Source organism: Trichoplax adhaerens, genomic scaffold (assembly GCF_000150275.1).
Source record: "Trichoplax adhaerens TRIADscaffold_2 genomic scaffold, whole genome shotgun sequence".
Classification (NCBI taxonomy): domain Eukaryota; kingdom Metazoa; phylum Placozoa; class Uniplacotomia; order Trichoplacea; family Trichoplacidae; genus Trichoplax; species Trichoplax adhaerens.
Genome location: NW_002060944.1, coordinates 8,296,372 through 8,310,352, shown reverse-complemented (window position 1 = coordinate 8,310,352; position 13,981 = coordinate 8,296,372).

Sequence of the window (13,981 nt, the reverse complement as noted above, 5' to 3'; positions counted from 1 at the left end):
GAAATGCTGAATGATCAAGGTTACAGCGCTACTTCTACTACAGCATTGCACTCAATTTGAGTTAAATCAAACGAGATTGTGCTAATTTTATTTTTTTAACATTCTTGAAGGGTAACTGCTGTATCATAAGCAAACTACTTGAGTATAAGTATTTGGCATGTTTGCGAGTGTAATGTGATAGGATATGATAGTAGAAAAGCAATAGGATAAACAATCAAGGATTACGCGTTTTCTCTATTTGTTATAGATTATTCATTCATTGGATTTAGGGTTGCATAGAATAAGCTATTACAACACTAGAAGGTTACGAGATTCAAGGCTATAAAAGTATTTTACTTCTTGTAAAATGCGTAGACTAATACAGGCGTTCGAATATTATAAGCTTTTGTAGCGCAGGTTCAATAAGTTTCTTTGGCCTCCATTCTATCAGTCATGAATCATAGATTACTTCCCTTATCGTCAAATCATAGCCACTTTTACCTAAATTACTGCCCCATTTCTTATAACACTCCTATCCCTAGACGTTTAAATACGTCCAATGATTTATTTATAGGTTGGCTGAGCGATCGATTGATTTATTGCTGAAGTATGAATATCGGCTGTTGTACTGGGCCGTACAACAACCGATGCCAGCCCGTTTCTCACAGAAAAATCAGTTTCTTAAACATTTTCAAAGCTGTGTTTGTCCTACCGGAAAATTGGAATTACTTTCGATTAATTATTCATTATTTAATTTGGACGTATTGAATGATGTATAATACATCTTATAATGCACCATGAATAGGGAAGTTTCAGCGAAGCGTACCTAGAATATTTTATAACGTATACCCAAGAGTAGGGACGATGACTATTTTGCCGACCATTTTTGAACTATACAAGACATCTGTAAGAGGCACTAAACCGTTCGCAGGTGTGCTCCGAAGTACTATTATTTATTATGGCACACTTTAAGCAATGAATAGATGTTGACAGACCTCTTTACCGATGATTTAGTACTCTTGAACTAGCAGTATTTTCACTTACATTGTTGCAAGACTTTAATGCACTTGATCCCTACTACCAAAGACAAGTAAATGCAGAATGCTATGACCACGCATGGAATTGCTTTCTGCTCAGTAGAGAAGTAAAAAAAAGACCTGCAGTTCAGCGCTACACTCATCAAAGTAGAGAATAGCATTCTCTGCAATGTGATTTGAGCAATTTTCATATTCATTTTCTCCATCATCAAGAAGTAGCAACCTATCCTGATTGCCATTATACTCTATCGAGATAAAAGGCCTTCTTGTAGGTCTATGGCTTAGTAGTCGATGCAAAACGAGAATAACCATACAGAGTGTCGAATACAGTAGCGTAGATGGAATATGAATAAACTGTGCATTATACAACGCACAATATCGAAAGTAAAGCCTTGGATAATGTCTATCCGAGAATGGACATCATCGAAAAAGAAGATGGGCCTTGGCTTGTATCTAGGATGAATACTGAACATAATTCATTCAATTGGCATGATCAATATCCATCTAGATAAATGGTAAAAAATCTTACAATAAGTACTCTACAATATAGTGCAGTAATAGTTTTTTTTTTTTTCATGCTGTTGCAGTGTGTTCGTATAGCTCATTTTTGTGCACTTTTAGGTAAAATAAAACCACAGCGAGGAGGATTGACTTCGCATGATGTCATGTTATGTCATCACTATTGATGTGGCTAGACAAGAGACCAAAATTAAAGAAGTATTGACATCAATGTCTTGAAATGAATAGCTTTAAAAGTATCCAATCAACAGAAAATGATATCAGGAGTGCTATACTGTATTAATATGATATTCGCTCAGCAAAATTAGAACTCGCTTTTGCCACTTAAACGGAGGGAGCACAAGTCTTTGGTTGGCAAAGTCGTGCTCTTCATGGATACTAGAGATAGTAATACAGAAAGGAAATTTCTTTCTATCAAGTAGTCCATGATAAACACTAATCCAGATTGGCCTGTCATGCACTGTAGAGTATAGAGGAGAGCTCACATTATGTTAAAATGCCCACCCTTGTCAAGTTTTAAAGACGGCGTGTAAAAGAAAGATAATGTAAATCGAATGTCGATTTTCTTCAGTTCGACTAGATAGAATAGAAGAAGGGAAAATGGGGGGGGGGGGCAATACCAAGGGTTAACATGCTCAATATGATGATACTACATCGGAAACGTGAATTAGTTTCCAATTCAGCTTGATCAACCACCAATTATGACATTGGTGATTAACGATAACTTACCTCTATTTCTTGCACTTGTTAATGCTAGCAAGTATTCTCTATTCGGCGAGGAAAATCCAATTTTTGAAGGATAATCACGGTCAAGATATAAATGGTATAATGGATATCCCACCAATCGGTTATCACCCTAAAAGTGTGAAAATCGGCTTCAGTTCACTGCCAAAATAAAAATGGTCTTACATAGAAGACAAATAAACTTGTTATGATAGATGAAATGGTTCTCAGACGCTTTTATTAAACCATCAAGGCCAAAACAGAAAGTAAGACTTAATCTGTATTCAACGTATTATTATTTAAATTGGAGCAGATGGGAAGTTGTTGTTATTATTTTCCATTTCTACACTGCTTATGAAGGAAATAGAATTATGACCGTGGAAAAAGTCATCTATTCTCATTGGACAATAGGTAATTAAACAAAGTAAATCTTGTCATTTTATTTTGACAGGCCTGTAGTTATTGTCGTTTTCAGAAGTAGACCACTAGATAGGATAGCGACTCCAGCGCCACTCAATCAAGATGCAATTTTAAATTGTTTTTCTCTAAAGCAATGAAAACAATATTGACAATGATGATTTGTAATGATAGCATAATGGTGCAATATGGACGAAGTGGGACGCCAATGCTAACAATCATTACCGAAGAAAAGGGAAAAAATGAAAATAAAAAATCATCTATAACATGCTTTTACGATGCTTTATCAACGCATTGTTATTTCTAATCTCATTCGAAAAGACCAGCAAGAGAGTACTTAAGTTATAAATTAATTGAAAATGTGATCAACATGAAAATAGTTTTATTAGACTGACCATGTGAATTAAAATCCTTAGATTGATTCATTATTATTCACCATTCAGTTAATTAATTAATCAATCTATTTTTTTAATTTCTAGGATTAAGGGTGGCCTCCTAGTGGGACCGTGATTCTGTCAATATGGCCTTGATGGAATAATTGTATTTTCCACTAACAACCTCGACATGGTATCAATATCAATCCACTGGCTCATTTTAGCAAAATAATTGGTACCACTATGGACTGCATAGACATACGTGGCGAGCACATCAAGGATTAATAACTTGATCAATGATTTTGCACGCTTCAAAAGTCAATAAATACAACAACAACCGTTTACTAATGCAAAAGTTACGTCTTGTCTAGTTGAATTAAATTATTGAAGTAGGATTGAATAGAGTCTGGAACTGCATCCTATGAGTCTACTAGCTTTGCCGTTATCAGAATACGAAATTACCTTTGGTAGTTACAGGCCAAGCGAGGCCGTTACAAGTGGACATCCGAGTAAGCAATCAAAATTTGTCTTGAATAAAGCAAACGATGTCATTATCAAAATTATCCCATTTATTGCCCAACTAAATATAAAAATATGAACAAGAATTGAAAATCTTGTAATCATCCAAAAAAAAATGAATCAATTTTATGATTTACTTCAATAACAGTTCATAAATTAATAGACTAGTAAAAATCTTATTCGCTATCCCTGGATAAAATGTCAATTATTCAATCAATACTCTCTAATTGATCACTTCATCGGAACTGATCAATAACGCCAGTATAATGATGAATCAAGACATAAAGAATAGCTTTATTAAAGCTATTTCATAAATATTGACATTACAGATATAATTAAATGTATAATGCTTTTTTTCAAATCAGCATTAAATTACTTCCTATTGTCGTCGATTGAACGTAAAATTATTGCTCTCAATTGGAATGGATCATTTTTCTTCTTAATTGCTATTGGAATGACTTTTGATCATTTTTTTTGCTATGTTTATATATGATAATGTTATTTACATAAATCAATACACGCAAATTATTCCTCTTAATTAGAATGGATCATTTTTCTTCTGAATTGCTATTGGAATGACTTTTTATCGTTTTTGGCTATGTATGTGTATGATAATGTTATTTACATAAGTCAATACACTCCTGAGTATGTAAACGAGCGTTTTCCAGCAAGGCTAACTTGGACCTTCAATATCAACATGTTAATATTCTACTTTACCTACAGCATGCCTATTCTGAATTTGCGGCATTTCATCGTCTTTACTATCGCTAAAATATTAAATTCTATGTAGTGCAAGTCATAAAACCGACTCTTTTTTACCATTAGCACCAGTCATAATCATTCTACATGGTGAATCAATCGGATGACCGTACTGGCGGAATAATTAAATGATCGCATTGATTGCCAATAAATTAAAAGCAGTTCAATGTTCAATATCAAATCCTATCTATACTCTGTTTATATTGTTTTATTATTTCTAGAAATAACAAAGTAATTTCAGTTCAGTAATTCTTTGTGTAGCCCCAACGACAATGCAATTAATGAAAAAGGATAGAAAAAACTTGTATCGAAAATACTGCATGAAGTAATAATTCTGATCAGGACTCTATCTTTGCCTAGTTATTTCTACCTTGACAAGAAGAAAAGTTATGAAGTAATGCAAAAGTGATGATCATCCCATAATGCTAGAACAATAATTTCTACCCTTGAAGGATAATTAATATATCAAATTATGGACTAGTACTGACACGGTTTAATTTCTACTTTTTATAAATACAAATACGCCTGCATACGCTTTACGACATGGTTGTCTAGGCATAATTACGAGAATCTTATATAATTTAGCTTAACTTTAATATACAATTCAATTGCAGCGTATTATTAGGGAAGGAGGGTTTGTACGCATTTTATAATAAAATATGGAAAATTTACCATACTCGTAGATTTATAATTATAATAATGTATGAACTAAGCCAGTTCTAATACTGACTGTTGGGATGAAGAAAGCAATTAACTACTAAGCATTTCCTTAATTGCTGTTACCCAACCAATTGTGTTATGCATCTACTCACATTATATCACTCTAATTCACAAATTTCGATTAACAATCCAAAGTTAAACTTTGCGGTTCTTTGTAATAAGTAGTCTAAGACTTTAAAAAATGATTACGAGATGCTTTTAAGTATACAGTATATTGCCTTTGTGAGTTGGTTATGCTTTTGAATTTCAGTGTAAAATTTTATAACATGCAAGCAATTAGCATAACTATGCGACTAGCTCTTAATACGAATGGTGATAGCTAAATTGGAGTCTGTTAAATAGCAGTAGAAATACGCGTATATGTTAGAAAAATACGTTAGTAGTAGTAATCAACCATTTGATATTGGAAATTTATTATAATTTTGTGATTGAGGATACAATATCCGGCAATGGCAGATTGAAAACTAGGCCGAAGTTGCAAGTTGCTAATACGCTTAAAACGTGATGTATTCTTCTTAGAATAATGAGAGTCTCTCTACCGTATAAATGAATTTACCTTGATGAAATACCGCTATGTAAAATAATCGCAATAATATTGAATAGATGAAATGAAATGTTGATATTACAAGCATTTTAGATGGCATCAGTCTCGTCGATGAACAAGTTGATCCGATTAGCCTTGTTAGTATATTCTCAACATCTTAAAATCCGGAAAACTAAGCTAATAAATATGCTCTAGCCTAGAGTACCTTACTTGTAGTCTACGCCATAGTACGGTAAATAAATTTACCTAGTCTAAACTTATAGTAGAGAGGGCAGGATAACTGGTTTCCACTGAGTATATTCCGATAACTTTTCAGCAGCCAACAAAGCTTTTAAAAACGGTCAATATCTAATAAAATTAATTTGCTCATAAAAGCTTGTGGTATAAGATTCGCTAATACGGACAGCTCTCATTCTTTGAAAAGAACCATCATCTAAGTACTGTAAATGTAGGCTTTATCACACTGCTGTCAAGTAAATATGAATCCATAGTTAATAATGCTGTCAACTGCTATCAATAATTTATTTGTATTAGCAGCAAAATAATGCCCGAGAAGGATTTTTATTGTTTCTTTCCCATGAATGAAGCCGCTTAAATTGTTATAGTTGATAGCTATTCAAACACAAGTTTCAGTTTCACAAGAAAAAAGAATACTGTCCATCAGAAGGACAAAATATACGAAGAAACATCTATATATCAAAAGAAATATCGGATTGATCAAATCTTGAGTATATCTCGTTTGAAATACACAGCAATATTATAATACAGATGATTTAGTAACTATCAATGCACTATCCTTACTAAGACACTAGCCTTAACAAGTAAAATTGGTTGTGTTATAATCACAACATCAAAACGTAAGTTAGCAATATCATGATTGCATTTCGAGATCTGGCTTGCTCGAAGACTGCGTCTCCATTACTTTAACCCTTACTGCTAGTTCATCTCGATTGGTCGTATTTAGACCATTCAATGAGAAATATCTTCCATGAATGTCTTATAAACTTGAACTGTACATTTTATCAACTTTAATTATATTTTACCTATTCACTCTTTTAATGTATTCCAGAGAAATCTGTTCGGAGTGAAACTATCAGACATTGAAAATCGTAGTAGTCACCTATTCGAAATGATAGCATTTATTTCCTCAAAAATTCAATAGCCTATCCTATCGGAAGTTCGTTTTCCTCGTGAATTACTTGCTACCATCAATGAGTTGTAACTCTTTCGTCTTATTCATGTCAACAGATCATTTGAGTTGGATAATAAGAATCACTATATAAAAGGGCTGCATAGATCTGCTTTGCCATGACTAATTTGGTCGTTGTTGACATTTATTCCAATGATGTAGTTGGTAATTGGGTCAGTAATCTATTCTATACCATTATCCTACTACGCCTGGAACGGAAAGTTTTAGTAAATTTAAGAAACAATATAGATTGAACAAAAATTTTATTACGAAGTTAAAAGCCTTATAAAATGATTTGCATTATTTCCAGTGACTTGTATCATGAGAAATTTCCACCGATTTAGTTCGTCGCCATTTATCGAGACCACATGATAAAATTTGAGGCTAGCATATCGGTCAATATTCTTAGTATAACTAGTGCATTTCAACTTTGACCAGAAACTAAGCTTTGCAAAATTATATTATTGATATTACCTTAATATGCATAATATTTTATTTAATGCGATAAAACTTTAATAACAAAACCGCTACAATGAATCCCGAATAGTTATGGCTAGATCAATCAATGCGTATTGACAAGGAACTTCGTTGTATCCTAAACTGCTATAGGTATAATTTCTTCAAGATGTATTTCTTACTTTTATGGATTTAAATTTAACAGAAAATGTCCGCTAGGCTAGTATTATCAGCGGCATAAAATAGGAATGAGAGTATATTGAACATGATATAGCCTCGCTGTGTCGAAAATCGATCATAGCCACTTTATAAAGGCATATAAAACTTGCAGTTCTCTTACCCTAAATTGATTCTATGCGATACTATCTAAAAGGTTAATTACAGCTTGATATATTGAGAACATCCTAAATGGGCATTTTCTTCAATTCACTCATTGGAATTTTCTTCTACTCACTCATAAAATGAGTGAACAAACATCCATCAAGTACATTTTGATTTCCTCCCAACTATAGTATGTAAAATGATTCAAGGTGATATGGCAGGTCTCTATCAAATTTTGCCCGTACCCGAGTTCTAGATGTTCATATTAGTATTTCAGGCTTTCTGCAATATTTACAGATACTATTATCGCCAAAGTAATAGTGACGATTTAAATTGTTAATTAGAACTATATGATGAGCTTACTCTTCGCGCTGAAATCTAGAAGATAGGTAGGATTCCCTTTGCTGTCAGTATACTTTAATCAATTAATATGGTTGTTTAATATAAAATAGGAGCTAAAAATCATATTTATAGACTGTAAAAAGATCTATGTTTATTCCATCTAGTTAGAAAATAGTCAATTTTTTGCATTTTTAAGTCGTTGTTATTGCTGTATATTCTGAAGATACAGCTTTTTGGGAATTAACAAACAATATTCTTTATTATAATAAAGCTATTCCTAAACTTCCTATACCTCACAAAATTCAATTAAGATCTATTGCCTTAGCTATTTGTTGTAAAGAAAAATTTTCATCAACTTCAGTTTTAGATCATTATTATATCTGGTGTTTATCACAACAGTAACTGAATCGATGATAGATTTTTTTAACCATGGACACCAATTGTCATAATTGCATTTATAATGAAGCAATATCCTGAAATTTATGTCTAGAAGGCAATAGGATGCCATACATAATACAGTAATATTTCAATGATTGGTGGATATATATTTTCAAAATGAGATAAAAGAAAGAAATTACACCTATACTTCAAATTCGAGGAAAGCCTTTATTCTTGATGGTAAAGTACTGTTTAAATTTTGAGTCTATAAAACAATTACGGTGGTATTCTGTCTGCTCTCTGGGATTATTCACATATTTTCAAGGCCGTTTAATAGCTGCTGGTCGAGGTCAACGGAAGTGTAAATTGGTGATAATATGATTACGTAAGGATCTAAGAATCGCTGAAGGTAGTCATTATTAACATTGCTACGCATGACTAGATGAATTAATACTCTCCTAATACTAGGTGTGCAAGATAGCCTATAGAAGATTATTGGTATACATGATTTATTAAAACTACCTTTACTACAACGCTGCAAGCGTTTCAAGATTAAACGTTGAATATAACTCTATCCAAAAGTGTAAGATAATATGCTGTACTACCGGTAATTTTACTTATTGCGATCACAAAGAAACTGAATTACTAACGATGTCATGTATAAATATTTGTAGGGATGGCGCTTTGGGCCTAAAAATTAAAGATCTAGAATGTCTATATTTGTTAAAAGTAGATAATGGAAGCGGTAATGTATTTTATTGTCTAAATGAAATATAAAGGATACAGTTAGTATGCTATTTTCGATATAGTGCTTGCAATGAGATCCTTATACGAGTAGTTAAGTATTACTATCGATACTTAAAGGCCGGCTTTACAATCTTGGAAACAATTGCGTTTTGCGCGATAGGATATCAATAGCTAGAAATATCCTTTATCATTTGGATAAGATAGCAAACAAATCGATCATATTATATTTCGAATAGAAATTATAGTACGTGTAGCAAGCGATATATATAGACAACTAGAATTCGCAGAACGTAATATGTAACTGCTGAAACTGAAAAGTTTAATGTAATTTAATTAGAGTTAGGTTCAAGGTGAAAAGTGTATTACTACTAATTAAAAACATTCGTATTGTTTTCTTTTACAGCCAAGGATTCGCCGATTTGAATTAAGCGTGCAGATTAATTTATACGCGATGTTAAATGAATGCCAATATCAGACTTGATTTCAGTTGTGCTATCATGAGTAAAAGGATTATACAGCTACTTAATCATTCTTGAAGGAATCAATCCTGTGAGAAATTGCATGCAAGGTAAGCAATCGAGCTAAGCTAGTAATTAGTAGTATGAGTAAGTGAATTAATTCTCTTGCGTTACCTTATATTTGGCAAGCAATTTTATAGTGGAAATAAAATGCTACCCAGAATTTTACACTAGTATTGCCACACCTGCCGATTTAGTATATACTGTAGTGTTTTCTACTGATATTATGCTCTATTTATGTCAAATTTTATTTGTGATAATGAAAGTGTTGATTGTAATAATTTGCATTTCGTCACCTAGAGATTTTTAACAGTCTGCGATCGTTCATTAAATATCAATAACACTAACGGATCAAGAAGTAGAAATTACAATACGAATAGTTTTACCCAACTTTAGACCAATTTGATGTTTTATAGGAATATCTGTTGACTTATTGAATACTTTTTGAGAGTTAGAATAGTCACTATTTGAAATGGTAGGGTATTAAGGCTCTAGAACTATCTAGGCATTGCTATTAGTAAAAAAGAAAATGATGTAACGACAAGCCGCGAGAAATAAGACCTGGGAGTAAGTACTGATCTATAACACCTACACGGTGACATTATCATTTTTTCCGTAAAGTTTATCCAATCTTATAAAGGATTTACAATAATCGGTAAAAGTTACGATTTTAAATTAAAAATAAACTTACCTTATCTTCAAAACTTGCTCTAATTCATCTTCGAAAACAAGCTTTTGCGATGGTGTTAACTTCTATTTCTTTTCGTTTAAATAATAAGTGCTGAATTGGTTATGATTTTAATTGCTATACAACATGGAGTTAAATATTTGACTAAGTAATATAATCTAACCTTAATGGCTGGAAAATAATAAAAAATGCTATTATTGCCCATTTATATAAGAATAAAGATAAAAATTGATGCCATTAGGAATTTATAACCGTTGTCAAATTGTGAAATAAAGATCTTACTGTAATTTACCATTGATACTATTCTACACCATTTATCCAATTGTTACAATAATCTATATATTTCCGTCATTTAGGAATGATTAATTACCTATCATCTAGGTTACAAATAAATAATTTAATATGAAAAAATTTACGAGAATCCTTGTTGAACGTAGTAATAAATTTATTAGAAACAGCTGTTCAATATAAATAATGGAAGAATTTGTATCAGTAGTAAGACAATTGGTTAAGGGATCGGTTAATAAGAAGAGAAATTAACCCAAGAGATAGATTAACATTTATTGTACAGGTAATCAAGTCTAATTATCATACTACAATTCCTCGTGGCATCAAAATAAGCAGTGAAAATAACAGACATTCGACTACGTAGTGTAATTTATTCTAATCTGTTTCTAAATACAACTAAGAATTTGACAGCTAGGAATGCTTTTTTTGGATAAATCAAAGTAATGTATCATTTTAAAAACCTTAATCACGCGTCGATGTTACCGTAATTATTGCACTATGGTCGATAAATTCAGCTAGTTTCCTATTTGTTCTTTAAGCGGTATCTAAAATGTGATGGGAACTTATAAATAGTTTTAGTATTGGATATTTATGAGCGGAATATAGATGGGCATATTATGTATGCATCTTCCGTTGTTTTCAAGTTCGCTTCCCAATAGTATTCAATAATTATATCTATAATTAATCAGTTTAGGTTAATTGGAAAGGTTGATAACCTACTGCATCAAAATAGTTATTCTAATCGCCATGTAGCTGACCTATTGTGCTATAAGTGTAGTTGGAATCAAACTTATTTACTCACCAAAATACAAAGTGAAAGTTTACTTTTATCAATTTTATTTCATTGTTCGGAGCTATTTAGTTTACTGTGTCCAGAAATAAGCTTCTAGATAAAGATTTCAAGAATGGCCGTCAACCAACCGAGATAGGATATCCGGTCCTGTCTTTGGATCGCGATGGGAATTGGCATAGGAGTGTTATAGAAATGACGCGTTTTTAAAGACAAGATAGTTTGATGGCTGAGTTAATATATTCATCGAATAAATTTAACATTTTACTTTATAAGTATATTGCCCATATTCCATTGTTTATTGACTCGGTATTCGGAAGATAAATGATAGACTGCATTAGGTATGCTATCCTACTCCTGTCTACGGTTTAGTTTCAAGCTATCCCAAGATATCGAAAATTAAACCCGAACTAAAATGATATTACTTGGAATAAAATCGATACTACTAAATGCAGAGTGTTCGATAGGCAATACTTGGCCAGTAGCGTAGAACTAGCAATGCATGATTTATTAGTCATCAGTAATATATTCATATTGGTTTTGTCTCCTTTGAGATCGATATTGCACAGGAGTTTAATCGACTGAACATAATCCTGTCTTAACTTCCTGACAATATACACCATCTCTAAGTAGAATTCATTATTGAAAAATGAGAATACGCTAATATTGCACGTTCATTATACGATCCAATTGTGCCGGTAGAGCCTGCATCGAATGCATGCTATCGCCTTTCCGACGGTAAATTGATTCAAGATGTACTAAAACACTAATCCCTGTCTCCACAGTTCACGACGTAGTCGAAAGGATCCTATTGCGATTAAAGATCTTGTCCACCTGGATACACCTTACTATCTACTAAATGACTCACAGATAAATCGAACATTGAGTGCTTCAAATAACTATTTGATATTTATTCTGTCAAATTAAACTCGATGGCATTTTCATCATCAATTCTTGCCTTCGTCCAGCGGATTGCAGAACACTGTGAAGAACCTTGATTTACGTTGTGCAATGCTGCTAGCTTGTCAATGATTGACTAAAACATACGATTCTGGCAGTCATACAATTAATGCCAATGTCAATGGCAAATGCTAGTAACAAGTCGAATAAATCAATTTTGCATTCACTACGGTAAACTATAGCTGGAAATAATCCAATATTGCCGGAAGCCTCTACACTATCCATCTCCTCTATGTTCACAATGACGTAAAGGGTTCAAATCAATATTCTACTTCGTCAACAAGTATACAAAGTATGACAAGCTGTCAGTCCATTAGTATATGTATATATATGTTATATCATGGACCTTTAGAACTACGTAGTTCTAGAATTCCATGCTTATTTACAGTTTATACTCGTAATTGTTAGGGTTAGCCATATTTCTTGGCTAAAGATTGTATCATGTAGCGTATTGGTTTCTGGTCCAAAATGAGTATACATTACCAAACAGTATCTAGCGATACAAGTAAATGTATCATTCCACTCATGTCTACAAGTAAGCAGTTATTCCTGAGGTAAATGTCGAATTTTTCAGGCATATCTGAATGCATTAATGATTCCAATTGACGACTTTACACCAGATTATAATCTCTAGGTATAGTGTTCAACAATAATTCTTATTGTAAATGCAAAGATAAACCATCTTACTCTTTCTAAAATTGCCGGTAACTTACAGCAAAGTGTTGTCATTGGTGTTTAGTCGCCATTTTTACCCCACCTTAGAGCCAATCTCAACACTTTAGAGACGAAGTATTCTATACTGTAAAGAATAAATTTGACTATTGATAGATCTTACAACAAAAAGAATATTAAATAATCTGTTTAGACACACTATTCTTGTTTAAAGTAACCAGTTATCAACATTTTTGGACATAGCTATGCGGGTGAACATTTCACTAAGAATTGCCATTTTGAAAGCTCGCCTCGATCGCTACCAAATGCTATAACGCTAGGTATTGTTTGGTAATGTATAAGGGTTTTGACCAGCCTTGCACATTGATTGAACCACAGATGAACAGACGTACAGACGCTTCTACATCCATCATACGCCATTGGCATTTCTCTATCGAAGTTTCTAGACAAGCATTGCAGAAAGCTGCGAAAACGGATTGAACGTAATATTTCCTTGGTAGCACTTGCAGGCTGAAAGTCTCCGATCAGTACTGCATGAAATAGAAGCTAATTGAGTCTAATGAATGTGAAGATTATCCTGTATACAACACTAAAGTTACTATTAAGTTAAGAAATCGGCGAAAATTAGCAATCTCAAGGTTTGCAAAAAGATGAATAAGATCTGGTCATCAAGAACACATTATGGCGTGAGCAGGCTTGCAAAGAGTCTGACGATGACATGGAGATGCTATCAAAGTACAGATGTTTACCATACTTTGCTGGAAAGAGGGTTAATTGCTAACTCCACTAGGTATAGTTTGCTGCATAGATGAGCTTACAGGAGGTTAACGCCAGTTTACCATACGTTTACTATCATTTCAGGTTATCACTTAAATTGTTCAGTTTTAATCGAGCTTATACATGTCTGAGTAGAGTGCACGATATCATAAACAGACTCTTTATATAATACTAGCGGATACTGCGTATGATTTACAACCTTGTGCATAAAATCTTCACCTTGTACAGTAGATGGATTCTTCTTCTTGGCTAAAATTCTTCTAA